The sequence below is a fragment of the Anabrus simplex genome, chromosome 1, assembly GCF_040414725.1.
Source record: "Anabrus simplex isolate iqAnaSimp1 chromosome 1, ASM4041472v1, whole genome shotgun sequence".
In the NCBI taxonomy this organism is placed as follows: domain Eukaryota; kingdom Metazoa; phylum Arthropoda; class Insecta; order Orthoptera; family Tettigoniidae; genus Anabrus; species Anabrus simplex.
This window is the reverse complement of record NC_090265.1, coordinates 1,747,387,437-1,747,415,165: the sequence shown is the minus strand read 5'-3', so window position 1 is coordinate 1,747,415,165 and position 27,729 is coordinate 1,747,387,437. Positions and strand designations below refer to the sequence as shown.

Sequence of the window (27,729 nt, the reverse complement as noted above, 5' to 3'; positions counted from 1 at the left end):
AGTGCGACGGGCTTCGGCAGCCGGCGTATTTCCTATCCTTGCCGCTACATTGGGGCTCCATTCATTCCATTCCTGACCCGGTCGAATGATTGGAAACAGGCTGTGGATTTTCATTCTCTATTATGTCAATGCTTTCCGCCACTAAATTCAGTAACAATTCATTCATTAAGTGGTATGTTCCGAGCTGCCAGTGGAGAGATGCCGTGGAATGACATCAGATAAAGTTGGAATTCAGGAGGACAAACTGGGGCAAATATTCGTTTATAGGAAGGGGAGTTAGGGATTGGAATAACTTACCAAGGGAGATGTTCAGTAAATTTCCAATTTCTTTGCAGTCATTTAAGAATGAGCTAGGAAAACAACAGATAGGGAATCTGCAACCTGGGCGACTTCCCTAAATGCAGCTCAGTAGTGATTGATTGATTCTCTTGGAAAGCCATATTACGTTTCTTTCGTATTTTCTGGTCAAAAGCGAACATAATATATAATACATTATTTGCAAACAACTGGTTTATATTTCGATAGTGGCTCCAGCACGTAGTCATTTTGTTTTTCGTGCATCAGTATGAACAATTTAAAGTCCAAATTCAGATGTAAACGAAAACTTAGTTTCGGTAAACCGAGGTGATAAATGCTGTGGTGAATACAGAAATGAGTGTTATCCGAGATAATGGTATTATTCGCGTTTTGGAAATCTAACGTAACAGCAAAGTAACTGACGGTGAATACGAGCCTAAGGGTGAACAGCGAGCAACGCATACGGAGAGTTTTATTGCATCAGCTTCGTCACTGCCTCCGTGATGTGGCTTTAGGAAGTTGAGTAAATGCTGCTCACATAAACGCTGAAATTGTTTATAATTCCTTGTCTTTATTATATGTAGTGATCGACGTCTAGATGAATTTATTCCACCTTCAAGCCTTCTGAGGAGCAGTATTAAATGTACCAGAACGGACATAATTGAATCCTTCCTTAGTTCATTTGCATTGCAACACTGGTAATTCTCAAAACTTTGGGAAGTCACGAGTGTCTGTTCAGGGAAATTCCCATCCGTACCGTAATTATTTCTTTCTTAATCCGTTTACACTCCAGTGGTGTTTTTTTCCCTCGGAATCAGCGAGGGTTAATACCCCTAGACCCTCAAGGGCAGTGTCCTGGAGCGTGAGACTTTGGGTCGGGGGATACGTCTCGGCAGAAGGAGCAGTACCTCGCCCAGGCGGCCTCACCTGCTATGCTGAACATGGGCCCTGTGAGGGATGGAAACATTGAAACGGATAGACAAGGAAGAGGGAAGAAAGCGGTTGTGGCCTTAAGTTAGGTACCATCCCGCCATTTTCCTGGAGGAGAAGTGGGAAACCACGGAAAACTACTTCGAGGGTGGTTGAGGAGGGGATCGAATCTCCTCTAATCAGTTGACCTCCCGAGGCTGAGTAGACCCCGTTCCAGCCCTCGTACCACTTTTCAAATTTCGTGGCAGAGCTGGGAATCGAACCCGGGCCTCCGGGGCTGGCAGCTAATCACGCTAACCACTACACCACAGAGGCAGACCCGTACCGTAATACTATCTGAAAACACTCGACTCCTGTTCCACTTCCTATGGCACTGTAACGGTGGTGTCTCAGTCTGTAACAGAACATATCTTCAGAACTGGGACCATAGAAACATGCTACCCTATAAATCTTTAACTTTTTATCGTCTGTGTGCGGGAGTCTAGAAGCATTCGGGTGGCTAACTGGAAATGAATGAAGAGTTACTCAAGAATATGGAGGAGGAGAAATGAAAGTCACACCCAAGAAAAGAGTGAGGCTGCCAAAGAATCCACCTGCTGCTAGACAGATTTCGCATGCATTCTGTTAAAACAAGTAAGATCCTACGATTTATTATTTGTGTGGGATGGATTACGTAGATACCCACGCATTTGGCTCTGTTCTCGATGTCATTTTTACTTAAATTCCCTTTCCGCCTGTAGCCAAATAAGTGAACTGTTAAAGTGTTTCCTCTCTGATTATTTGTCTCTGCAGAGCTCACGAAGATAACTGAAATAATAATGAAGACTGAACAAATATAGCATGACCTATAGACTGTGGCGGGGAAAGAAGATTTTGGTAAGATAGTTCAAATGTATTTAAAAGCATCATGGCTGAGTGACCTCAACACTATCTTCTAGTCAAACTGGTTGTAGTTGGAGTTGGGCCCTAGACAACGTGAATGAGATTTTCAAATCTTGCTATTTGCTTTACGTCGCACCGACACGGATAGGTCTTATGGCGACGATGGGATAGGAAAGGCCTAGGAAGTGGAAGGAAGCGGCCGTGGCCTTAATTAAGGTACAGTCCAGGCATTTGCCTGGTGTGAAAATGGGAAACCACGGAAAACCATCTTCAGGACTGCCGGCAGTGGGGCTCGAACCCACTATCTCCCGATTACTGGATACTGGCCGCACTTAAGCGACTGCAGCTATCGAGCTCGGTGATTTTCAAATATAATGGTTTATAGGTGAACAGATAAAGCTCGAAACCAAACCCCATGGTGCCAGAGCTCCGAAGGGTCATGGCCTACCAAGCAACTGCTGCTCAGCCCGATGGCCTGCAGATTACCAGGTGTCGTGGGGGTCGGCTTTCTCACCGTCAGATAGCTACTCAGTTGTAATCGTAGGCTGAGTGGACCTCGTACCAGCCCTAAGATCCATTGTTAATTGTAACAGTTTCCAGGGAAGAAAACGCTTTTTTGTGTATTGGCGCATGAAAAGCAAACACAAAGGATTTAACATTTCGTATGCAAATGATCATACGGGTTTACTCTAACGATTTGCTAGAAGACTGCGCATTTGTTACGTGTTAGTTATAGGATGGCATTCGCACGTCTAACGTGGAGTGCACAGTACTGTTCAAGGAGCGCTGAAGCACTGCCGTTGGGACAACGGGCGCGAGCTACTTTCTTTCTTTCTTTCTTTCTTTCTTTCTCTTTCTTTCTTTCTTTCTTTCTTTCTTTCTTTCTTTTAATCTGTTTATCGTTCCTCGGACTCAGAGATGGATTCCACCTCTATCGCCTCAAGGGCAGTGTTCTGGAGCGTGAGACATTTGGTTGGTGATATAAATGGAGAGGAGGACCATTATCTCGCCCAGGCGGCCTTGCCTGCTATGCTGAACAAAGGCCTTGTGGGGGAATGGAAAGATTGGAAGGGATAGACAAGGAAGAGGGAAGGAAGCCAGCGTGGCGTTAAGTTAGGTACCATCCCGACATTTTCCTGGAGGAGAAGTGGGAAATCACGGAAAACCACTTCGAGGGTGGCTGAGGTGGGGATCGAACTCCCCCTCGACTCAGTTGACCTCCCGATGCTGAATGGACCCCGTTCTAGCCCTCGTGCCACTTTTCAAATTTCGTGGCAGAGCCGGGAATCGAACCCAGATCTCCGGGGGTGGCAGCTAATCACACTAACTACTACACCACAAAGGGCGCGAGCTACTATTGGTTGAAATTCACATCAACTGGGAAGAATTCCTCGTTTGTGAAGCCGCGGGTAAGCGCTAGTTATGTAACAAGAGAGTTTCATACATTGTATATACTGTATTATACACAGGACAGGCATTGAATAATGTTATACTTTCCCCGATCACGAGAAATTATCAACTAAGGATTTTAGCGTTATGATGTTTCCATCTAGAGGATTTGTTATAATTTTCAAGTTCCACTTGTCTCTCTACATTATGTGTATTCGAGATATTGGATAGCTATGTAATACCGTAGCAATCAATAGCCGCACCTGGTGACCTACATTTGAGGTCAGCACTAGAACTTGTGCTATTTAGGGTAACGATCTGTGTGGGATATGCCGCAGTCATCTCGGTACAGTCAGGCTAGCGGTAGCTGTCCTGAAATTTCGGCGAGCCTCTACTGGGCGAGAAGGTGACACCTGCCCATTCCGAAGCGCTCTGTAAGCCTGCGCAGATTTTGTGGTCGTCCTGGAATTAGGAATTAGGAATTAGCCGTTTGTTTGGCGTTCATCTCCTATGCTGAAGGTTATAGAATACTTCCCCCCACAGCTGATTGGCATTTAAGACTAGCCAGCCGATTAGTCGACCATTTTCTATGCTTAAGTTAAGAGGAATTGAAACCCAGTGCACTTGGTTGGCATTTACGGCCGGATGACCACGGGCCCCTTAGCTGAGTTTTGGTATTGCTTCCACTTACTTGTGCCAGGCTCCTCACTTTCATCTATCCTATCCGACCTCCCTTGGTGAACTTTTGTTCTTTTCCGACCCCGACAATATTAGAACACTCGAGGCCTAGGGAGTCTTTCATTTTCATGCCCTTCGTGGCCCGTCTTCCTTCATTTTTGGAACTGTCGGATCCCTTCTAATTTTTCTCTCTGATTAGTGTTAAATAGAGGATGGTTGCCTAGTTGTACTTCCTCTTAAAACAATAATCACCGGGCGAGCTGATGGTGCGGTTAGGGTCGCGCAGCTGTGAGCTTGCATCCGGGAGATAGTGGGTTCGAACCCCACTGTCGGCAGCCCTGAAGATGGTTTTCCGTGGTTTCCCATTTTCACACCAGGCAAATGCTGGGGCTGTACCTTAATTAAGGCCACGGCCGCTTCCTTCCCACTCCTAGGTCTTCCCTATCCCATCGTCGCCATAAGACCTATCTCTGTCGGTGCGACGTAAAGCAAATTACAAAGTAAACAATAATCACCACCACCACCGGATGCCTTCCCGTTTTTTTACAAGCTGCTTTACGTCCCACCGACACACATAGGTCTTATGGCGACGATGGGAAAGGTGTGGGAAGGATTCGGCCATGGTCTTAATTAAGGTACAGCCCCAGCATTTGTTTGGGGGTAAAAGTGGGAAACCACGGGAAACCATCTTCAGGGCTGTCGACAGTGTGGTTCGAACCCACATCTCCCAAATGCAAGCTCACAGCTGCGCGCCCCTAACCGCACGGCCAACTCGCTCGGTGAAGTCCTTCCTGACGTTAACCCGATGTACAGGAATGTATTCACTATTGCATGTTTTCATGCTTTCACAGCCCGTACTTGTGGAAATGATATGGGCGTTTGGGCTTATGCCGTGTCAAGAAAACAACGTGATGAATCAACACCTCCTAGATATATAAGGCCTCACAACTGTTCTGGGAATATACTGTGACGTCAAAATCGGGAGGCAAGCTTGAACCTTTTCAGTAATAACACAGCAATGAGTTTGTCCATGTAACGCTGAAATTAGAAGAGTTTTAATTCGTTTAATGGTGCCAATTGTTAATACCGTTGTACGTAATGGTACTGATGTGTTGGCTACTCAACTGTAAGGAGAAATGCGACAGTGATAACGAAGTGCATGCATTAAGTTTACGAAAGACGAGGTTATGCGGCAGATATGTTTACGTGCAATTCCAAGACAAGACTACAGATTTACTAATAACTCAATGGTGAGTAACTATTATTATTACATTCTCACACAATCATAATGAGTATAGGCCTTTGACGTATTTAACTACACGCAACAGCTGGTGATATGTAGGCATATTTACTCTTTAATGATACAAGGTTATGTTAGATCACAATCATGGGATACATTATTTCAACGGTATTATTATTATTATTATTATTATTATTATTATACGCATTAAAACATACCACCTACAGGAGCTGCTGGTGTAGGCCGATTCACTCTGTAAATGCACGAATTTCGCTCACGGTGATACATTATTTTACAGGTATGCCACAGACATTTCAAAGTCGGTGATATTTTATGGGAAGTAACTGGTACTGATCCTGCCAGAATGTGACTATAAATATGATGGGCAGTTGGAAAAGATATAAGCCACTGCTGTCTCTGACAATCATGGTTTTGGAAGAGGAGTAGTTAAAAGAACCAGGCAAAAATGTAGAATAGAAAGGAGCAATAAACAGAGCCATTGAAGATAGTACATATCTCACACAGAATTTCAACACAGCTGAAAAGTACAATAAACACGTTGTTACCTGATGGTTGTTGTACTGTGATGAAGGGAACGTAAGTAATTTTTCTGTACGTCGATACATCAAGGCAACCATACTGCATGGCATATGTAATCATCTTATAAGACATGGCCTTTATTCTAAACGGGTTTTATTAAAGTAAAAATATTTCTAATGTATATGTGGACAAAATCACTAATATAAATGCGGTATATTCTTTAGTTACAAAACATCATAGCTGCATCACAAGGAATGAGTGTAACAATGTGTAGAAAGATTCAATAAATAAGTTAATTCTAGTCCTAGTTGGTGAATTGGACACCGAGGATGATGTCCCCACAGTTAATTTAATAGCCATAGTTAAAACATTTCTTAGTTCATAAAGGAGTATGTGCATGATTTTCTTGTTATTTGTTCAACCTTCTGTCTGATATCTCCTCATGTTTACAAATTTATGGCCGACCCCGTGGTGAGGGGATATAATGCCTGCCTCTTACCCGGAGGCCCCGGTTCGATTCCAGGCCAAGTCAGGGATTTTTACCTAGATCTGAGGGCTGGTTTGAGGTCCACTCAGCCTGCGTGTTTACATTTGCGAGCTATCTGACGGTGAGATAGCGGCCCAGGTCTGGAAAGCCAAGAATAACGGCTGAAAGGATTCGTCATGCGGAACCCAAGACACCTCGTAATCTGCAGGCCTTCGGGCTGAGCAGGATCAAGGCCAAGCCCTTCAGGGCTGTTGCGCCGTGCGATTTTTACAAATTTATGAGACAGTAGCAATTTAATGTTGCCACAATATGTCAATACTTTTAAAAGAGTAGGCTCCAGTCCGAATGGTAGTCCAATATTAGGTTAGAAACTTACATACTTTCTGGAATACATAAAGGTTTCGAACAGAATTACAAATTAGTAACATCGATGGTAGGTGAAATTCTCATTAAACCATACATGAACTTCAAGAGAGGAAACATTGTAGGCTCATGTGCAAATACTGCCAGTGATGCTACATCAGCTTAGATGTTAGGCCTATGCTAATATTATACGTGCTAGTTTTCTTTTAAGATCACGTAATACCTATTTAAATTGAAATATGTTTGTAACATTCTGTTGTGATGTTAGCAATTCGGCCTAAGTGAGTTAACATTGCAAAATGCTGTCGTGTTTTACAACTGTCTGCTGTTTATCTTTAATGGCAGAGTCACTAAAATACGGTAATAACGACAGTATAATTCAATATCCTTCAAATTTGAAACGCTATTTGTTAGTAAATAAATTATTCCATTGGCAAAAAATATTAAATTCATGTCTGTGTTTAACTATGTTCCGCGTTTCTCTGCATTGCCATCGCCTCCGTAGCGTGACGTCACTACGCTGTTGTTAGGCCTTATTATCTAGGAGGTGTTGGATGAATACGACAAGCATATTAGAGCAGGTGTAGGATGCAGCAGCTATGTAGAAATGAAAAGTTTAGCACAGGGTAGGGTGACATGAAGAGCTGCATCAAACCAGTCTGTGGACTGATGACTCAAACGCAACAAATCACGCAATTGCGTTTCAGGATCGACAACGTTCTATAGACTAATATTATGGGTAGCCTGAGCCACTTGGCTTTGGTTGGCATATCGTATTATATTTAGCAGTAGCGGCGACAGTTATTATAACGCCGTGGGCTCTGTTCCCGAAATACTGTTAACATATTATTCTGAGCTTAGCGGGCGGGCTGGCGGCCACACCTCCGTGGTCCTTCACGGAGCTTTAAAGGTAGAAATAATAGGCGGAAATTATGGAACAAATTAGTTTCGTTTGGCTGTAAACTGAGATTTTGAGAGTTGAAACTTTCCAAACAGTTTTTACTCGCTTAAATACCATAATATCGCGACGATTCCTCTGCTACTTGCACAGAAACATATTTTTTGCCTTTCCTGAATTCTGTCACTATTAACTTTAAAGTTAAGTTTTAATCTCACGAACGAGTAAGTTGGCTATGCAGTTTGTGTCACGTCGTTTTGACTTTGCATTCGAGAGATCGTGGGATCGAACTCCACTGTCGGCAGCTCTGCACGTTGTTTTCTGTGGTTTCAGACCAGACAAATATTGGAGCTGTACCTTAATTGAATCGATTATTTCAGAAAGCAGTCAAGTGCCAAAAAATATAAAAAATGAGTTAATGGCAAAATATGTTACTAAGAGGGTATACGCACATTTTGGTGCTGAAACCAGTCAAGAAACGTTCTCCTATAATGGTCAGGCTTTACGTTGAATTTCGTATTTAGTTCAGAATTATTATTATTATTATTATTATTATTATTATTATTATTATTATTATTATTATTATTATTATTATTATTATTATTCCTAGAACAATGAAGATGTCTGCGTGCGCATTATGGCCCGCAGGAAGCTTAATTGGATGAGCTTGGTATACTGTAGATTGCTGGTAATTTAACGTCGTATCAACTGAGACAAATTTTGGTGTAGGGGAGGGGGGGTGATCATGTAGCAAAGGACTGCGAAGAAAGTGGCCGTGGCCTTAATTAGAGTACATCCTCAGTATGTTTCTGGGGCGAAAATGGGAAACCACGGGGAACTTTTTCAGGGCTTTCGATAGTGGGGTTCGAACCCACAACCTCCTGAATGCAAGCTAAGAGCTACAAGGCCCAAACCGGCGCAGGCAACTTGCTCCGTCACTGGCTTAGACTGGACCCATGATTGTGGACAAACACCCTCTTGAAAACCTACAACTTGTTTTCCAGTCAGGGATGGAATGGATGAAGCCCCCATCTTGCGGCGAGGATAGGAATTCTGCCGGCTGCTGAAGCAATGATTAATGACTGACAGATTAAATGAAATGATAGTGGAGCGTGTCGCTGGAATGAAAGATGACAGGGAAAACCGGAGTACCCGGAGAAAAACCTGCCCCGCCTCCGCTTTGTCAAGCACAAATCTCACATGGAGTGACCGGGATTTGAACTACGGAACCCAGCGGTGAGAGGCCGACGCGCTGCCGCCTGAGCCACGGAGGATTCTCAAAAACCATCTTATACTGGTCAAATTTACAGTTGATTCAATTAATATTGTTGTTTATCCCAACTGGTATCTTATTGTACTTAATTTGTTAAATTAGCAGTATAAAATGGCCCTCCATCGGCTGCGTCTAATAATTAATTAATGAATTAAAAATTAAAGAAATAAATAAATAGAACTCCTAAAAATCACTGGGTTCTCATCAAAGTGGCTGCGATACAAAAGGCAATCAATGCAGGTGAGATTTTTGAAATGAAGAGTTATGTCCCTGTGGTTCGAATTCTATGTAAAACTGAAGGTCCGTTGGCTATGTAAACGAAATCGGAAGTAACATCACGTTAAATGCATGCCACTATCATTACCTTACGCCGTTATATTTTGTAGATCGTATTATTATTATTATTATTATTATTATTATTATTATTATTATTATTATTATTATTATTAGCTGCGTAGTCGAGCGATAAAGGAACTCACGTGGAAGGACGTGGGTTCGACTCCCCGTCAGGAAGTCGAAAAATTTAAGAAACAATATTTCTATTTCTGGAGTTATATCTGGCCCTGAGATTCACTGAGCCTACACGAGAAATGGGTACCAAGTTAACCTGGGGCCAAAAGCCGGCGGGCAAAGAGCTAACCACTCTATCCCACTTAGCACGGAGGTTAAGGTTAATGGAAGCCTTTGTCTTCCACTCCTCCATGGGTCATCATGGACTGTATGGAGATGGCTTTGCTTTATATAATAATAAAAAATACCAGGCGATTTGGTTGTGCGGTTAGGGTCGCGCAGCTGTGAGCTTGCATCCGGGAGATAGTGGGTTCGAACCCCACTGTCGGCAGCCCTGAGGATGGTTTTCTGTGGTGTCCCATGTTCATACCAGGAAAATGCTGGGGCTGTAGCTTATTTAAGGCCACTGCCACTTCCTTCCCACTCCCAGCCCTTTCCTATCCCATTGTCGCCATAAGACCTATCTGCGTCGGTGCGACGTAAAACATATTGTAAAAAAAAGTCGTAATAATAATATGTGTTTAACATTCCTTCATTGGTGTAGATTTTGTGATATATCGGACTGCCAGAATTTTAGCTTGAGAAGGTGTTCTTTAAATGACCATTAAATCTACTGTATCAGGTGTAACACTCTATGCCAACAGATAGCTCCAGGATTTGCTCGAGCTTGGATAGCAAGCGCTTATCTCACTCCACTACGCAACCGGTCACGTTTAAAAGACAATAATACGTAACCCTGTAAACGTATTATGAGTCCTGCAGTGTAGCCACTAAGAGGAATAAATAGGCTAACAATTTCCTTTTGATGGCGTTACATCTACAATTTGTGAGAGAAACATTGTTTGATGGAAATTCATATGGCTTTAATGCTTGTTGGAAAGACCTTTCAATCAAATTTTATGAAGCATTTACACAACAGACTCACCATAGTGAACACATTGCTTACATAAGAGCCAATCATCGTCAAACTGTTTTCACATCTGTGGATTCCCAATAGGTGTTGCGCAGTAGATGGGAATTCTTTACTAAACCACAGCTGATCAGCCCTAGTTCATACGCCTCTGAACGTTGAATCATTAAGAGGTGGGTTTATGTGCTAACTAGCTGATGTACCTGTGCTTCGCTACGGAATTCTACATTGTATACAGAATTGTAGGTTAGGTAGAGTAGACGTTGTGACTGTATTAAATTGCATAGCTCTAACGTTACCCTGGAAACGCGACGGAGAAATCACCAAACGCCTTTTCTCATATGAAGACTGCGTTAGGGAATTTTCAATGTAATTATGCCTACCATAATTCACAATCAGGTTGGGTAATTGCATTATAATAGGAGACACTCACTCTCCACCTGCCTTTTTACATCCTCAGAAAGACTGTCTTAGTGGTTTTCCCATCTGAAATGAACAAAGGTCATTACAATGACGTCAGTAGGAATGGCGCGAGTAAAAGCAATGATTTCACATTAAATACTCGATCAAATGAAAAATTACACATTTTCTCACTTTTAACGAACAGTACTACGCTGCCGATCTAACAGTCCAAAGTTCCAGAGCTGGAATGACCAGGCCGCAGACAGCCGTGATTGATCCGTGAACACTCTTAGTCTTTTCTTGGGGGGGGGGGGGGGTCGAATAATGGAGAGTCCCAGGGCACAAACTATTCCCTTTTACTAATCTGTTTCCTGGGAGTACCCGATGAGTCGAAAAATCTCAGTTGACTACACTGGCGGCGGAAAAATCTATCTGACCTGGAGGCAATTTTTTCCTCTATGCCAGCGAATAAAATGAATGTAGAATTTAATAAAAATAAAGGGGAAGGAGCTCTTTTTAAGAAACGGCTCTTTTCAGGGTTGAATTTTGAGTTATTTAGTGAATTGTGGTCCTATAATTTGGAATATGCCTAAGTTGTAATTCTAGACCAGGTCATATTACTACTACTACTACTACTACAACTAAGTGAGCCTTTGCCTTAAGAGTGCACACTGCTCATTCAAAACAGCGTGTCAGGGTAGGGATCGAATAGCTGGAATACTATGATGAACCAGTGAGTTACGTACCAGCAATTCGGTATCAGAAAATGTATGAACCAGAGGATTCACATGCTAAGGAAGAAAGTTTTCTAACTCCCCAGCTATTTCCCGCCAATATTCAGTCAGTGTGTTATACCCGGTTGGCAGCAGTAATCCCATCTATCGGAGTTGAGCGGCAGCATAAGAGACAAAGAACATCACCGCAAACAATGGTCAATGCAATGTTATTGTTGATCAATGTTATGCGCTTTCAATACTGTAGGCCTTCACATTTAATTTTCTTCCGACTCTGAAATACCACTCTTATCATAGTTGGTACGGTAAAAATGAATAAAACATAAATGGTCGGCAATATTGTATTCTCTACAACTTTTGTTATGTAGTACTTTTCGATAGGACCAATAACATAGGTAATTTAAAATTAAATTTTAGGCGCCTTCCCCTGAATTACAATTTCACACAGGGTGAATAAAATTGTTTATAACTTAGACTGTAGTTTCTTATTCACCGACTCTATATACCGACTTTCATTAAATTCTGTTAACCCATTTTCTCGTAGCTCGGCGTTGACATGGACTTGAAAACAAAAATACAAATTCATGAATATCTGTGTTATCAAAGTCGGTACGGTATAAATGAAATGTCATATGGCTTTTTAGTGCCGGGAGTGTCCGAGGACATGTTCGGCTCGCCAGGTGCAGGTCTTTTGATTTGACACCCGTAGGCGACCTGCGCGTCGTGATGAAGATTAAATGATGATGAAGACAACAAATACACCCAGACCCCGTGCCAACGAAATTAACCAAGGATGGTTAAAATTCCCGATCCTGCCGGGAATCGAACCCGGGACCCCTGTGACGAAAGGCCAGCACGCTAACCATTTAGCCATGGAGCCAGACATGGCGTGGGATGACATCAGTAGACGAATAAGTTTGAGTGTATCTTTAAAAGTAGGGAAGATCATAATGTGAAGATAAAGCTGGAATTCAAGAGGACAAATTTTGGCAAAATATTCGTTTATAGGAAGGGGAGTTAACGATTGGAATAACTTACCAAGGGAGATGTTCAATAAATTTCCAATCTCCTTGAAATCATTTAAGGAAAGACTAGGAAAAACAACAGATGGGGAATCTGCCACCAGGGCGATTGCCCTAAATGCAGCTCAGTAGTGATTGATTGATTGTGTTTATGCTACGGCAGTGAGATATGGGCTCTAAGAACCAGGGTCATCTCCAGAATCACAACATATGAAATGAACATTTGTCACTATTACGGCGTTCCAGATCATTTACTGCTAAATTTTACATGTAAATAGTAATAGAGATGGTTTCTTAGACTCTTGGTTCTCTATCTCAAAATGTCCCTACTAATTTGTGCTCGCTTTTACTGAAACACCCTATGCTTCGGCAGTGAGTGTTGGTGGTGATTATTGTTTTAAGAGGAAGTACAATTAGGCAACCATACTCTATATAACACTAATCAGAGAGAAAAAATTGAAGGGATCCGACACTTCGAAAAATGAAGGTATGGCCAAAGAAAGACAAGGGCCACGAAGGGCGTGAAAATGAAAGACTCCCTAAGCCTCGGGAAGTTAATACCGTCTGGGTCGGAAAAGAACAAGAGATGACCAAAAGTGCTCAGATAGGATAAATGAAAGTGAGGAGCATGGCCCAACGAAGTGGAAGCAATGTCAGGACTCAGCTAAGGGCCCCTTGGTCGCCAACCCATGCTCCCAAGTTCAGAGCCCCTGGGTCCCCTTTTAGTCAGCTCTTACGACAGGCAGGGGATACCGTGGGTGGCAGTGAGATATGGGCTCTAAGAACCACGGTCATCCCCAGAATCAACAACATATGAAATGAATTATATGCACCGAACAGCAGGGACCAAATGGGACCAAAAACGAAATGAGGCCGTACTGAAAATTTCGAAAATACAGCAGATAAACGATTATATCTACAATTATCAGAGCAATTGGAAACGCCATGTCCAAAGAATGTAAGCCGGAAGACCACAAAAAGGCAATTCTTCCCTTTTAACCCAGAGGAAGATGATTCATGATATATCTGAGGAAGTGGTGAAAAGAGAATGCAAGACCGTAACGGGCCACTTTGGTCCAATACAGGATAGAATGATGATAATCGAGATGGTGAGAAAGTAATGTGGTCTGGCAGAGAAAGGTCAGTTGTTCCCTATATCACTCACGCGAACACAAATGATTCCTCAGAAGTGCAGTTGAACGCTTTACAGCCACCAAGGCTTCGTTATCCAATCTGAAGAGCTAATAGAACTATCGAAATCTGGCTGTTATCGTGGCTAGTTCAAACCGTAAGACCCACAATTTATATAGATCTTATAATTTTCCTTTATCGTATGGAGCTGTGGGTTCGGAGGCGCCATAATTTTCTTCATGAGCTTCAGAAGCCTCAGTTCTAACGGTAAGGTCTATTATAAATCCATTTATCCTTTGTCATTTTCACTGTTATTTGTAACTATTATATGATACATGATACAAATTGATAATACGAAATGAAAAGGCGTATGGCTTTTAGTGCTGGGAGTATCCGAGGACATGTCCAGCTCGTCAGATGCAAGTCTTTTGATTTGACTCCCGTAGGCGACCTGCGCGCCGTGATGAGGATGGAATGATGATGAAGATGACATACACCCAGCCCCAGTGCCAGCGAAATTAACCAATGATAGTTAAATTTCCTGAACCTGCCGGGAATCGAACCCGGGACCCCTGTGACCAAAGGCCAGCACGCTAACCATTTAGCCATGGAGCCGGACTTGATAACACGTATGCATTTGGGCAGAAAATATAAGTCGCTGCTTTTGCGACAGAAGTCCCCGTCAGAAGTTAGAGACTTTTGACAGGTTTTGCTTTGCAAAGTGAAGCGATCCTTGTTGAGACCAAGAAGGTCCTTAGAGGAGAGGGACGTAAAGGCTTCCACTGTCCGAAACATAGGCATTTAGTGGTTCTATCCCATCGTCGTCATAAGACCCATCCGTGTCGGTGCTACGTAAAGCAAATTCTAATCACCTAATTTAATTTTGGGTCCAAAACGACCTGTTCAAATACACAGTTTGCTGTCTTTTTAACGAGTAAATTGAGGACTGACTGTTCACTTCAAAAATAATGAGCATTACTTCCATATGCATTACGTTAGTTGAATATTATCGAATGCTATGAGCAATGCAGACCAGCAAGATATGATTCGCCGGATTTAGTGGCTCAGACGGTTGAGGCGCTGGCCTTCTCACCCCAACTTGGCAGGTTCGATCCTAGCTCAGTCCGGTGGTATTTGAAGGTGCTCAAATGCGTCAGTCTCATGGCGGTAGATTTACTGGCACGTCAAAGAACTCCTGTGGCACAAAATTCCGGTACCTAGGCGTCTCCGAAAACAGCCGGTACGGTAACAATGTATGACATAAATGATCGGAAATTTAATTCTATATAACTTTGGTTATGTAGTATTTATCGATAGGACCAGTAATAATATAAATATTTGAGAATTCAATTTTAGGGCTTCCCCTAAAGTACTATTTCACTCAGCGCGAGTAAAATGATTTATAGCCTAGAGTGTAGTGGCTTATCCCTCGACTTCACATACCGATTTTCATTAAATTCTCTTCAGCCGTTTTCTCGTGATGCGTGTACAGACAGACAGACAGACAGACAGACAGACAGACAGACAGACAGACAGACAGACAGACAGACAGACAGACAGACAGACAGACAGACAGACAGACAGACAGACAGACAGACAGACAGACAGACAGACAGAAATTACGGAAAATTAAAAAGTGCATTGGTCCTCACTATGGATATGGACATTACAGAAATACCATTCTTTTCAAATTCTGAGCAATATACAGACAAAACTCTTATATATATAGATGAACGTATCTAGTTAATAAGTTACGGTGCAGGTTAATGCAAGTATTTGACGGATTCTTAACAAAAGCTTCTTACAGTTACAGTTCTTCAAAGCGAAATTCGGAGAAGAATGCTACAATTCGTCCGTGACGGTTTTACGGACCAGTAACCAGGATAATGAGTTAGGTTTCGTCCGAGCCTAGGGCAACCCAACGGGGCCGGAAGGAACGGAACGCAGGTACCTAAGTCAAGCTTCAATGACAAGAGGAACTGTCACCAAAGGAGGCACAGGATAAATAACTTTGAAGGATTGAACCACAGACTGAACTCAGCCACGGGTAAACCACACACACGCCAGTGAAAGATTTAATTATGTATTTGAAGAAAGAAGCAGGACAGTCAGACGGTAATATTGTAGGCATAGTCCGGCTCCATGGCTAAATGGTTAGCGTGCTGGCCTAGGTTCCGGGTTCGATTCCCGGCAAGGTCGGGAATTTTAACCATCATTGGTTAATTTCGCCTGCACGGGGGCTGGGTGAATGTGTCGTTGCCATCATCACTGCATCCCCATCATGGCGCGCAGGTCGCCTACGGGGTCAAGTCAAAAGACCTGCACCTGACGAGCCAAACATGTCCTCGGACACTCCCGGCACTAAAAGCCATACGCCATTTCATTTCATTGTAGGCAAAGAGCTGAATTTAGAAAGGGTGAAAAGGAAGAAGAAAATAAATATGACATGTCTCGATGGAAAACAGAATCTTAAAAGTGTGAACATTTATGCTTTCACACCTTATGAAACTCTTTACGTTTCGCATAAAACTCGACTGTTCACGAGGAAGTAAGGAGTTGCACATTGTTTTCTTGACACGGCATAAGCCCAAAAGCCCATATCATGTCTAGAATCTTAAAGGCTACTGAAACACTGAAGGACTTGTTGGTGTTGAATGCTGATAAAGGCACCGTCGACTACAATAACAAGATTGAGGAACTTCTCAGTTATCCCACCTACAAGGTGCTAAAACATGATCCTACACACGCCATTGATTGGAAAACAGCCTCTCTTCTTAAAGCTAGCTCGATTCCGAATGATGTTTCTCGTGGGCTACTGCAGGTTTCTACAGTTCCCCGACGTTATGGCCTTCCTAAGATCCATAAAGACGGAGTTCCCCTTAGACCTATTCTTAACAGTATAGGTTCCCCTGTATACAACCTAGCCAAATACCTTGGATAACTTCTCAAGCCGTACACAGGTAATGGGGCATCCATCAGGAATTAATCGCAGTTTATTGGCATTTTATCCAACATGCATTTTTCTCCTGGTGATATTCTAGTCAGTTTTGATATTATGTCTCTGTTCACTAGGGTTCCAATCATGGACACCTTGTCTTTGTTGGATAAAATCTTTCGTGGTGACATTATTAATATGTTTCACCTTGTCCTCACCACCATATATTTCAGTAGTGTGAACAAATGGATGGTTGCCATGGGATCGCCATTGGCACCAGTCATCGCTAATTTCTACATGCAAGATTTTGAAGAGCGTTGTCTTCAATCTTGCACGCTCAAGCCTTACATCTGGTTGAAGTATGTCGATGACACATTTGTTATCTTGCCCCATGGTGAACACGAATTATCCATATTTTTTGATCACTTGAATAGCATACATCCAAACATTACCATGGAGACTGAACGTGGAGGATGTTTGCCGTTCTTGGATGTTTTGGTTGCCAAGAAATCAGATGGAACTTCAGGTCATTCAGTTTGCCGAAAACCCACCCATACTCTCATCACCATCCTTGCCAAAACCGTGCTGTGGTTTAACCCCATAATCAGCCGAGCAAGGGAGGTTTGTGAGGAGGATAAATTAAACGGTGAACTTGAGTTCCAAATAGAATATTTCTGAGCAATGGCTACTCAAGGAAACAGATTGACGAAGTACTACATCCCAAGCCAAAAGACAAATTATCACGTGATTCTCGTTCTTTGAGTCTGGCCTTCTTGCCATACGTACAATCTGTCACGGATAGGATTGGTAAAATTCTCAGAAAGTACAATATCAAAACCCTTTTAAAGCCTAATATCAACATAGGCAATTGTTTCCGATCTGTCGAAGATCCTATTGGTTTTTTTTGCTATGGGCTTTACGTCGCACTGACACAGATAAATCTTATGGCGACGATGGGATAGGAAAGGCCTAGGAAGTTGAAAGCAAGCGGCCGTGGCTTTAATTAAGGTACAGCCCCAGCATTTGCCTGGTGTGAAAATAGGAAACCATCTTCAGAGCTGCCGACAGGGGGGTTCGAACCCACTGTCTCCGGATGCAAGCTCACAGCCGCGCGCCCTAACCCCACGGCTAACTCGCCCGGTGATAATTAATATTACACGGCTTAATATCCCCAAATAATTATCATAATGACACCTTGAAATTGAAATTGAAATTGAAATTAAGACGAACACAGATGCCCAATCCCCGAGCTAGAGGATAACCAGACTTGGTTCAAATCCCTGGCGCGGCCAAGATTCGAACCCGGGGCCCTCTCTACCGGAAGCCCATCATTCAGCCAGGGAGCCGTCCGTACCTTTTCTAGAATATTATTATACATACATTGTCTGTATATTAGTGGAACGTAATCAGAGACGAAATGGAAGAGTTAATTTATGAACAACCTTCTGCTGGGGGGCTGTTTTGAAAAGGCGTGGGTAGAGGAGGCTCACAGTATCTTCATGCGCGGATTGGCAGATCGTTGAAGCTATTCTGAGTTCCACATGTTGTGAAAATACGTCGTTATTTATAAACCCAATTCACTTTTATAACTTAGGTTACAAGTTCCAGTTGGCACAGCCATAATAGCGTGCATCTATTGGTATTCATTAGACTCATGATGAGCTGTATAAATACAACCAATAGATCGTGTTACTTAATTGTGTGTCCTTTAGTACCTCTTCTGTCGGCTCGTCTCTGTCGTAGAAGTAGCCAGAACTCCGTTCTCGAGATAAACATTAAACCGGAACAAGAGCAATTACTATTAAGTGTCTTGTTTTAAGAGCACTTACCAGCTTTTCAGTTTCTGGTTTAAGAAACTTTCGTTGTTGCTGTGAAGCTCACTGGAGTAATGCATCCCACAATTCACACAAACCCAAACACCACGTGGAATGGAGTGGTTTGCACTATGTCGACCGTCTTTGTGTAGGGTATAATACTAAACTAAAACTTTACGAGCGGGTTGGCTGTGTGGTTCGGGTCAAGTATCTGTGAACTTCTATTCGGGAGATAGTGAGTTCAAACTCCACCGTGGGCCGATGACCTTCGATATTAAGGTAAGGTAAGGGTTATTCTGCCCGAAGGCAGGTCCGAACCTCCCCAGAGGTGTTCCTGAGCCGGAGTTTACGTGCGGTAGGGTGGCCAGTTCCTTTCCGCTCCTCCATTCCCTTACCCCCCCCACCAACAGCGCGTGGCAAACCATCCAACTCCTGACCACGCCCAATGTTGCTTAATTTCGGAGATCTCACGGGATCCGGTGTTTCAACACGGCTACGGCCGTTGGCACCTTCGATGTTAGGACCCTTTAAATAACAATCATCATCATCATCATCATCATCATCATCATCATCATCAAACTCCACCGTCGGCAGCCTTGAAGATAGTTTACCGTGGTTTCCTGTCTTGCACGGCGGTACTTTGGGGTTGTACTTTAATTAAGGCTACTGAATGGTCAGCGTTGAGGCCTCCGGTTTAGAGGATCCTGGGTTCGATTCCCTGTCGGTTCGGGGATTTTAATTGCACCTGATTAACTCTTGTAGCTCGGGGACTGGGTGTTTGTGTTTGTCCCAACACTCTCCTCTTCATATTCATACAACACAGCGCACTACCAACCACCACAGAAACTCGCAATAGTGATTACATCCCTCCATATAGGATTAGCGTCAGGAAGGGCATCCGGCCGTATATATAAAGGCCAAATACACATGTGTGACACAGATCCCTCAGATGTGGGGAAAAAGCGGCAGAATAATTACTGTAATTAAAGCTATGGCCACTTCCTTCCAACCGGGAGACTTGGCCGCGCGGTTAGGGGCACGCAGCTGTGAGCTCGAATCCGGGAGATAGTGGGTTCTAACCCCACTGTCGGCAGCCCTGAAGATGATTTTCCGTGGTTTCCCATTTTCACGCCAGGCAAATGCTGGGGCTGTACCTTAACTAAGGCCACGACCGCTTCCTTCCCATTCCTAGGCCTTTCAATCAATCAATCAATCAATCAATCAATCAATCAATCAATCAATCAATCAATCAATCAATCAATCAATCAATCAATCAAACAATACTGATCTGCATTTAGGGCAGTCGCTCAGGTGACAGATTCCCTATATGTCGTTTTCCTAGCCTTTTCTTAAATGATTTCAATGACATTGGAAATTTATTGAACATCTACCTTGGTAAGCTATTCCAATCCCTAACTCCCCTTCTTATAAATGAATATTTGCCCCAATTTGTCCTCTTGTATTCCAACTTTATCTTCATATTGTGATCTTTCCTACATTTAAAGACGGCACTCAAACTTATTCGTCTACTAATGTCATTCCACGCCATTTCTCCGCTGACAGCTCGGAACATACCACTCAGTCGAGCAGCTCTCGTCTCCTTTCGCCCAGTTCTTCCCAGCCCAAACTTTGCAACATTTTTGTAACGCTACTCTTTTGTCGGAAATCACCCAGAACAAATCGAGCTGCTTTTCTTTGCATTTTTTTCCAGTTCTTGAATCAAGTAATCCTGGTGAGTGTCCCAGACACTGGAACCATACTCTAGTTGGGGTCTTACCAGAGACTTAAAAGCCTTCTCCTTTACATCCTTACTACAACCCCTAAACACCTTTATAACCATGTGCAGAGATATGTATCCTTTATTTACAATCCCATTTATGTGATTACCCCAATGAAGATCTTTCCTTATATTATTAACACCAAGATACTTACAATGATCCCAAAAAGGACTTTTACCCCCATTAATGCAGTAATTACAATTCAGAGGACTTTTCCTATTTATGAAACTCACAACCTGACTTTTATCCTCGTTTATCAACATACAATTGCTTGCTGTCCATCTCACAACATTATCGAGGTCATTTTGCAGTTGCTCACAATCTTGTAACTTATTTATTACTCTATAGAGAATAACGTCATCCGCAAAAAGCCTTACCTCTGGTTCCACTCCTTTACTCATATCATTTATATATATAATAAAACATAAAGGTCCAATAATACTGCCTTGAGGAATTCCCCTCTTAATTATTACAGGGTCAGATAAAGCTTCGCCTACTCCAATTCTCTGAGATCTATTTTCTAGACATAAAGCCTCCCATTCAGTCAGTCTATGTCTAGTCCAATTGCACTCATTTTTGCCAGTAGTCTCCCATGATCCACCCTATCAAAGGCTTTAGACAGGTCAATCGCGATACAGTCCAGCTGACCTCCTGAATCCAAGATATCTGCTATATCTTGCTGGAATCCTACAAGTTGAGCTTCAGTGGAATAACCTTTCCTAAACCCGAATTGCCTTCTATCGAACCAGTTATTAATTTCGAAAACATGTCTAATATAATCAGAAAGAATGCCTTCCCAAAGCTTACATGCAACGCATGTCAAACTTACTGGCCTGTAATTTTCAGCTTTATGTCTATCACCTTTTCCTTTATACAGAGGGGCTACTATAGCAGCTCTCAATTCATTTGGTATAGCTCCTTCAACCAAACAATAATCAAATAAGTACTTCAGATATGGTACTATATCCCAACCCATTGTCTTTAGTTTATCCCCAAAAATCTTATCAATTCCAGCCGTTTTTCTAATTTTCAATTTTTGTATCTTATTGTAAATATCATTGTAAATGTTAATACTTCTTTATCATTAGTCACCTCCTCTATCTGGCCATTTTCTTTGTAACCAACAATCTTTACATACTGCTGACTGAATACTTCTGCCTTTTGAAGATCCTCACATACACACACTCCTTTCCTGTCCCATCGTCGCCATAAGACCTAGGCCTATATGTGCGGTGCGACGTAAAGCAAATAGCAAAAACAATCTTATTTCCAAGTCGCAGCCCTTTCGTAACCTATCGTTGGTAAAAGTCCTCACACAGTGCGACATTAAGACGCATGCAAAAGAAAATATGCACGCGGATATTCAAACACAAATATGTGTGTACATTTTAATTATTCACTCCCTATTCTGTGATAGAGACAAAGATTTCTGTAAATTTGTTTTTACCTGCAAGTTGTTGAGGTGCGAGAAATTCAATTTCAATTGCTCTCATTTGTATTGGAACAGCATATCGAGCTTTTAGTGCGGACGAAAAGTGAACTAAACTAAAGGCTAATAGAATCAACTGATAATTAAGCAGAAGAAATTAAGAAATAACTGCGCGGGTATAAGCACTAAAAAACTATTTAAGTGCAAATAACTTGCAGAATTCAGTGAACCATTATAAAAGTATGTATCGTACCAGTAATACCGAGATCCCTAGGAGCTGTTCCGAGACCTTCCATGTATAGTACGTGACCCCATACACAATAGAAGCTTCTTTCTATGGAGAAATAATTCGGATATAGATAATTATAGGTCGTTTCACTAGACTGTGAATTCCCGCCTATTGATGTTTCCAAGCCATGATGTGGAGCCCTGGGATTTGCCTATCAGTCACCTTTTATGACAGACAGGGGATACTGTGGATGTATTCTGCTGCTCCCATTCTCAGGGTTGAGAAGGAGAGTGTCTGCGTCACTTCCATTAAATATTAAGAGCGACGGGAATTTTAAAATTTAACAATTGTAACAGGATTGTTACTGAATTTGTGCAGGAGAAATGAAACGGAGGTTATCCAATAATATGTGAAGTAAAGGCACTGATGGTGACTCATGATTTTTAAAGTTTCATTAACTGAATTTAAGGCAAGCCTGGGATGGTATAAACAAATGATGCAGCATTCGAGACATGTTTTTACGTCATGCTACTATTGTACAATAGCAATATGTATATTCGATTCATTTGATTCCGTTCATATCACTAAATTGATACAGTGATCCGATACATGGCACATTAGAGTCATCGTTCCTGTTACATCTGTGTGCGCTGGTAGGTAGCAACAACTTCCAATGCTCACTGCGCCCATCTGGTCTTCACTCTATGAACTGCTTTCTTGTGCATGTCATCCAGCATTCAGATTCAAGTTTCTCTTGTAACCGCCACATCCTCGCATCAAATTTTGATGTTGCAAAGCCTTTACCCCCCCCCCTCCCTCCTCCTCCCACTCTTGACAACTCTATTAAATTAGTATACAGAATTACATATAAAAGTATCTGTTCACGTGCAACCGGTGATCTCGTGATTCGATTGGTAAAGTCTTGTGCAATGATGTGATATACGAACTGAGAGAATGCTGAGCGGTTCTTCTCAACATAAAACAGATATTTTTGAGTGGACATAAACATGACTCATAGTCATAGTGTAGGCTACAGAGTTGAGCTCAATCAACTGTCGAATGTTAACTAAGTTATAATAACAAGATTAATTAAACTAAGAATAACCTATAATTAGCCTCTTTACTTTGGAATTATAATTTAACTACTTTTGTTACACTGCAAACGAATCCAACTATTATTTAAACCTACCTGTTCGTGGAAATGCAAGTGGGTGTATTATTTTCAAATGAACTGAGAGCGAGAGTTCGTACGATTCTTTCATTTAGCCATGGCTCTTTATGTCTCGTTTGTAGCGGAAGGTCGGCTTCCTGCCAATGTCCATTGTTCCGATGATGAACCGTCCGTGTGTTGTGTCTCGCTAACCCTTGAGTGTGCCACTCAGCACAGTCTGCTGCGAGTCAGCTGACTCGTGTGCCGTGCGCTCGACGTTGCTGTGATTCGATTCACTCGGACAGTTTTTTTTTTTTTTTTTTTTTTTTTTTTTTGCTTTACGTCGCACCGTCGCGACGTTGGGACAGGACAGGGCTAGGAGTCGGAAGGAAGCGACCGTGGCCTGAATTAAGGTACAGCCCCAACATTTGCCTGGTGTGAAAATGGGAAACCACGGCTGCCGACAGTGGGGTTCGAACCTACTATCTCCCGAATACTGGACACTGGCCGCACTTAAGCGACTGCTCGGTACTCGGACAGTTGAATGAATCGATACACTGCTTCGAAACATACGCTCTGTTAGCCAATACTATTGTGCAATACCTACTGGCAGATTACATTGACTATTTAGCTCATAGTGGCAACGACCAATCCAGTGTAAGAACACCAGAAACTTCAACCTATCAGCAGCTGTTTATCAACACGCTATTATTGTTTACATGCAATCCTTTTCATATTACAGCACCGTCATGCTCTTGTTTAAAAAGAATATAAATTCATCAGAATAACTCCTCAATGAAACATTTGACCACAAGTTGCACAATCAACAGGGCATAACTATGTATTCCGATGAAGCCGAGATATTGGGAAACTGGAGTACCATTCATTTTCATGAATATTTAATATTCGCTATAGGAGGTACTTGCACACAGTTTCGATGGCAGTAGTGTAGCTTGGATCCTTCCCAACAGAACGATGACCTATGCCACCATAGCCCAGTTGGATAGAGCATCCGACGCGAAAACGGTAGGTTGTGGCCTCGGATTCCAATGGTGTCCGGTTGATCATATTTATTGTGTACTACGCATCTCTTCAATATGTACTGAACACGTACTAACACGTGGAAAATGTATTTCGAGACCTTTTCATTCACTTCATACATGTTACACAAGGTGGACATAGAGGATCTGTATGAAGATAGAGGGGCATTTTCATGTAGCTGTTCGATAAAATGAATATCAGACAGTTATGTGTTGAACAGGAAATTTAAGTTAGTTGGTCTATAATACTTCTCAAAATTACGGAAGAATCATAAATAGGAAATTCGGTATATTTGATCAACATGCATACCACTGTTAATTTGTCTTCGACATTTCGAAGTGTAAAGAGGAACGATTCAGGAGTTAACCGTTAGCCTGAGTAGTGTAGGCGTAAATTCTTTCTGTTCCTTCAGAAATAAGTCGTTATTATTTATTTATTTATCAAAATTTTTATACAAATTACGGAAGAAATATGAAGAAAGGGCGAGCCGTACTTACCCATTTGTGTCTTCATCATCATACTATTTACTATATACTATTTACATGGTTATAAATATTTACAGTATGTGCATAAATTCGTCTCACACGAACATTCTCTCTCTCTCTCTCTCTGACATGCACATACATCTATCTTATTCGACATAAAACATACAATATTTCACTCCATTAATTTTGCCATCTCATAGTCTTCACTCTGCGACAGAACTTAGGTAGGGACAGCTGTATAATTTCACCTGGAAGACACCTCCAAAGCCGAGCAGACCGGCATTAGAATCCTGTAAGGTACGCTGTTGTTCTTACGAAAGTAGGAAAGAAGAATGCATCTTGCTAAATTTGTGCAGAACTGTAAGATAACTGGAGGCGTTAAAAGGCGGTCATTTCAAGTAGGTTGGTTAGAGATTTACGGAGGAATTACGGAAGGTTGTCTGCATGGATGTTCAATGGGCGGTAGTGATTTTGTAACTTTGCTGCGTTTACTGATTTGTTGATTAGTCACTGTGCTCGTCTTGTAATTCTTTCAATCATCAATGATCTGCATTTAGGGCTGCTGTTGAGGTGGTAGATTCCCTATCAAATTTTTACTTAGCTTTTTCTCAAATATTTTCAAAGAACTTGGAAATTTATCGAACATTTCCCTTGATAAATTATTCCAATTCCTTGCTCCTCATCCTATAAATTAATACTTGTCCCAATTTTTCCTCTTGAATTCCACCTTTATCTTCATATTATGACTTTTCCTACATGTAAACCATTTTCACACCAAGCAAATGCTGGGGCTGTACCTTAATTAAGGCCACAGCCACTTCCTTCCAACTCCTAAGCCTTTCCTATCCCATCGTTGCCATAAGACCTATATGTGTCGGTGCGACGTAAAGCCACTAGCAACCTACTTTTAAAATCTCCACTCAAGCTTATTCGTTTACTAATGTCATTCCACGCCAGCTTCCTCTTGTTGCCAGGCAGGAATACCATACACTAGTTCTGACCTTACCATTGAAATGTAAGTGCTTGGAGGGATTTATGCAGTGTGACTGTACATTATGCAAACGTCTATTCTTGGTCTAGGAGGCGCTATGGCCACAGCAGGTACCAAGTGCAGTGATTCTCATCGCGTTGAAAGAGAGTGTTTTAGATCAAACCACCCGAGACAACATTTTACTGTATACCACTCCAGAAGTAAAGCGATAATTAAATAAATGTTACGATCTGGTGTTACCTAAATTTACCAGCAAGCTAGCAACGAAAAAGTGCACTCTCGGTTTGAAAGGGTAACGAACTCTACATATGTAATACCCTTCCGGGTCATAGTGGATTTGTTGCATTCCCCCCTGCACAAGTCAGATGTTGAAAGTCGTGAAACCGTACAAGTAGGTGGCGTAATCCTTTTCCTTTGCACCTAGCACGTAACTTGCCAACAGTTCATGGAATACTCAGAATTTTACTGGATACATTTCATTGCTTCAGAAACAACTTGGGAAAATATTTAATAAATTCAGATATAGTGAAAAAAAGCATTTCCTTTCTTCTGATACAGAAACAAATTTGACCAAACTGGAGTAAGGATGAAGGAAATGTACGTAAAAGTTTGCTTAAAAAGTTTGTTCATACTCTTGCCAGCCATTACTTAACCTGAACGTGAAAATCTGGTCGCTGTCCAAAGAGTGCTTATTCGCAACGTGTACATGCTACGTCACTGACCATCAACATGTGTAACAAGTTTGTATAATTAATCCCTCTATCCTTCATGATAGAGTTTTGGTCTCCAGGCTCAAACCCAACAATGGTAGTTGAATTTTTGAAGAACGAAAACAAGTTCATCTACTTAACTCTGTCGTACGATTTCATTTCCACAAGCCATTCGCCACTGATCTGCATTTAGGGCTGTTGTCTGAGTGGCAGATTCCACATTAATTATTTACCTACTCTTTTCTCAAGGTGGGATGTAATCGGAGGCTTTCAATTTAAAAATCAGTACAGCCATGATTATTGAATTAGAGGCATGAAATTTTGTGTGTGTAGATAAATAACTGTAATAAATGAAAACATATTATGAGAGACGTAGATGTAAGGCATGTATGTAACTATTTTAAAACATTTAACAGTTATGCCCTTTTTGCATGAAAGCCATAACAGGAAATCTAATGACGCACTTCATTTGAAATATTTACTGTATGAAGCTACCACTACAATATAAATATTGAACTATAATAAATTACATGTGCGTATTAGCTTTTTAATTAAACGTTTTTGAACTTATCATTGCAAAAATAAAATATTTGTCATCACATAACACCCTGCAAAAAAAATGTAAATAAGTAAGTATTACAATTTTATTATAGCTCCATATGTTCCAGAATGTGTAATGAACAACTCCTAAAAAAACATAGCTCTGGGAGTTGTATCGTTTGAGAAATGCATCAGACACGGTAAAAATGTATATTAGAGAAACAATGCATTTAAACATTTGGTTACCATATTCAAATATGAAAAATACTTAGCATTTTCTCAGAAACTATAAATTGTGGAACATATGGAGCTGTAATTGTAATAAGTACTTACATTTTTATTGTAGGGTATTATGTCATGAAAAATATTTTATTTTTGCAATGATAAGTTCATTTTTAAGTATAAAAACGAATATATGCCTTCTATATCTATAACATTTATACACATGTAAATTACACTATGGAGATTACAAAAAAAGCATGTTTTCAAAAATATGTTGTTGACACTAAATTCATTACACCCCTACCCCCACTCCCACCCTTAAATGGTTACAATTAAACTGAAAAGTTACCGAACATCTCCCTTGATAAATTATTGCAATCCCTAACTTTTCTTTCTATAAACGAGTATCCCCCCCCCCCCCGCAATTTGTCCTCTTGAATTCTAACTTGATCTTGATTTTATGCTCTTTAATAATTTAAAAACTTCATTCAAACTTATTCGTCTACTACTGTCATTCTACGCCATCTCTCCACTGACAGCTCGGAACATACCGCTTAGCTAAGCATCTCGTCTTCTTACTTCCAAGTCTTCCCAGCTCAGAGTTTGCAACATTTTCGTAACACTCCTCTTCTATTGGAAACAATCCATAACAAAGTTCGGCACGTAAAAAAATATATTTCGTGTCGTATTCGGTGTTGACCCAGTAAAATTAATTAAAG

The 27,729-nt window shown here is 41.5% G+C and overlaps 1 protein-coding gene across 4 annotated transcripts in view; it reads left to right on the top strand.

The window, feature by feature from the left end:
• The window catches only part of LOC136858740 (long-chain-fatty-acid--CoA ligase 1), a 488,109-nt gene that overhangs the window by 314,275 nt on the left and 146,105 nt on the right, over positions 1-27,729 (top strand). The gene's annotated exons all lie outside the window — the stretch shown is intronic.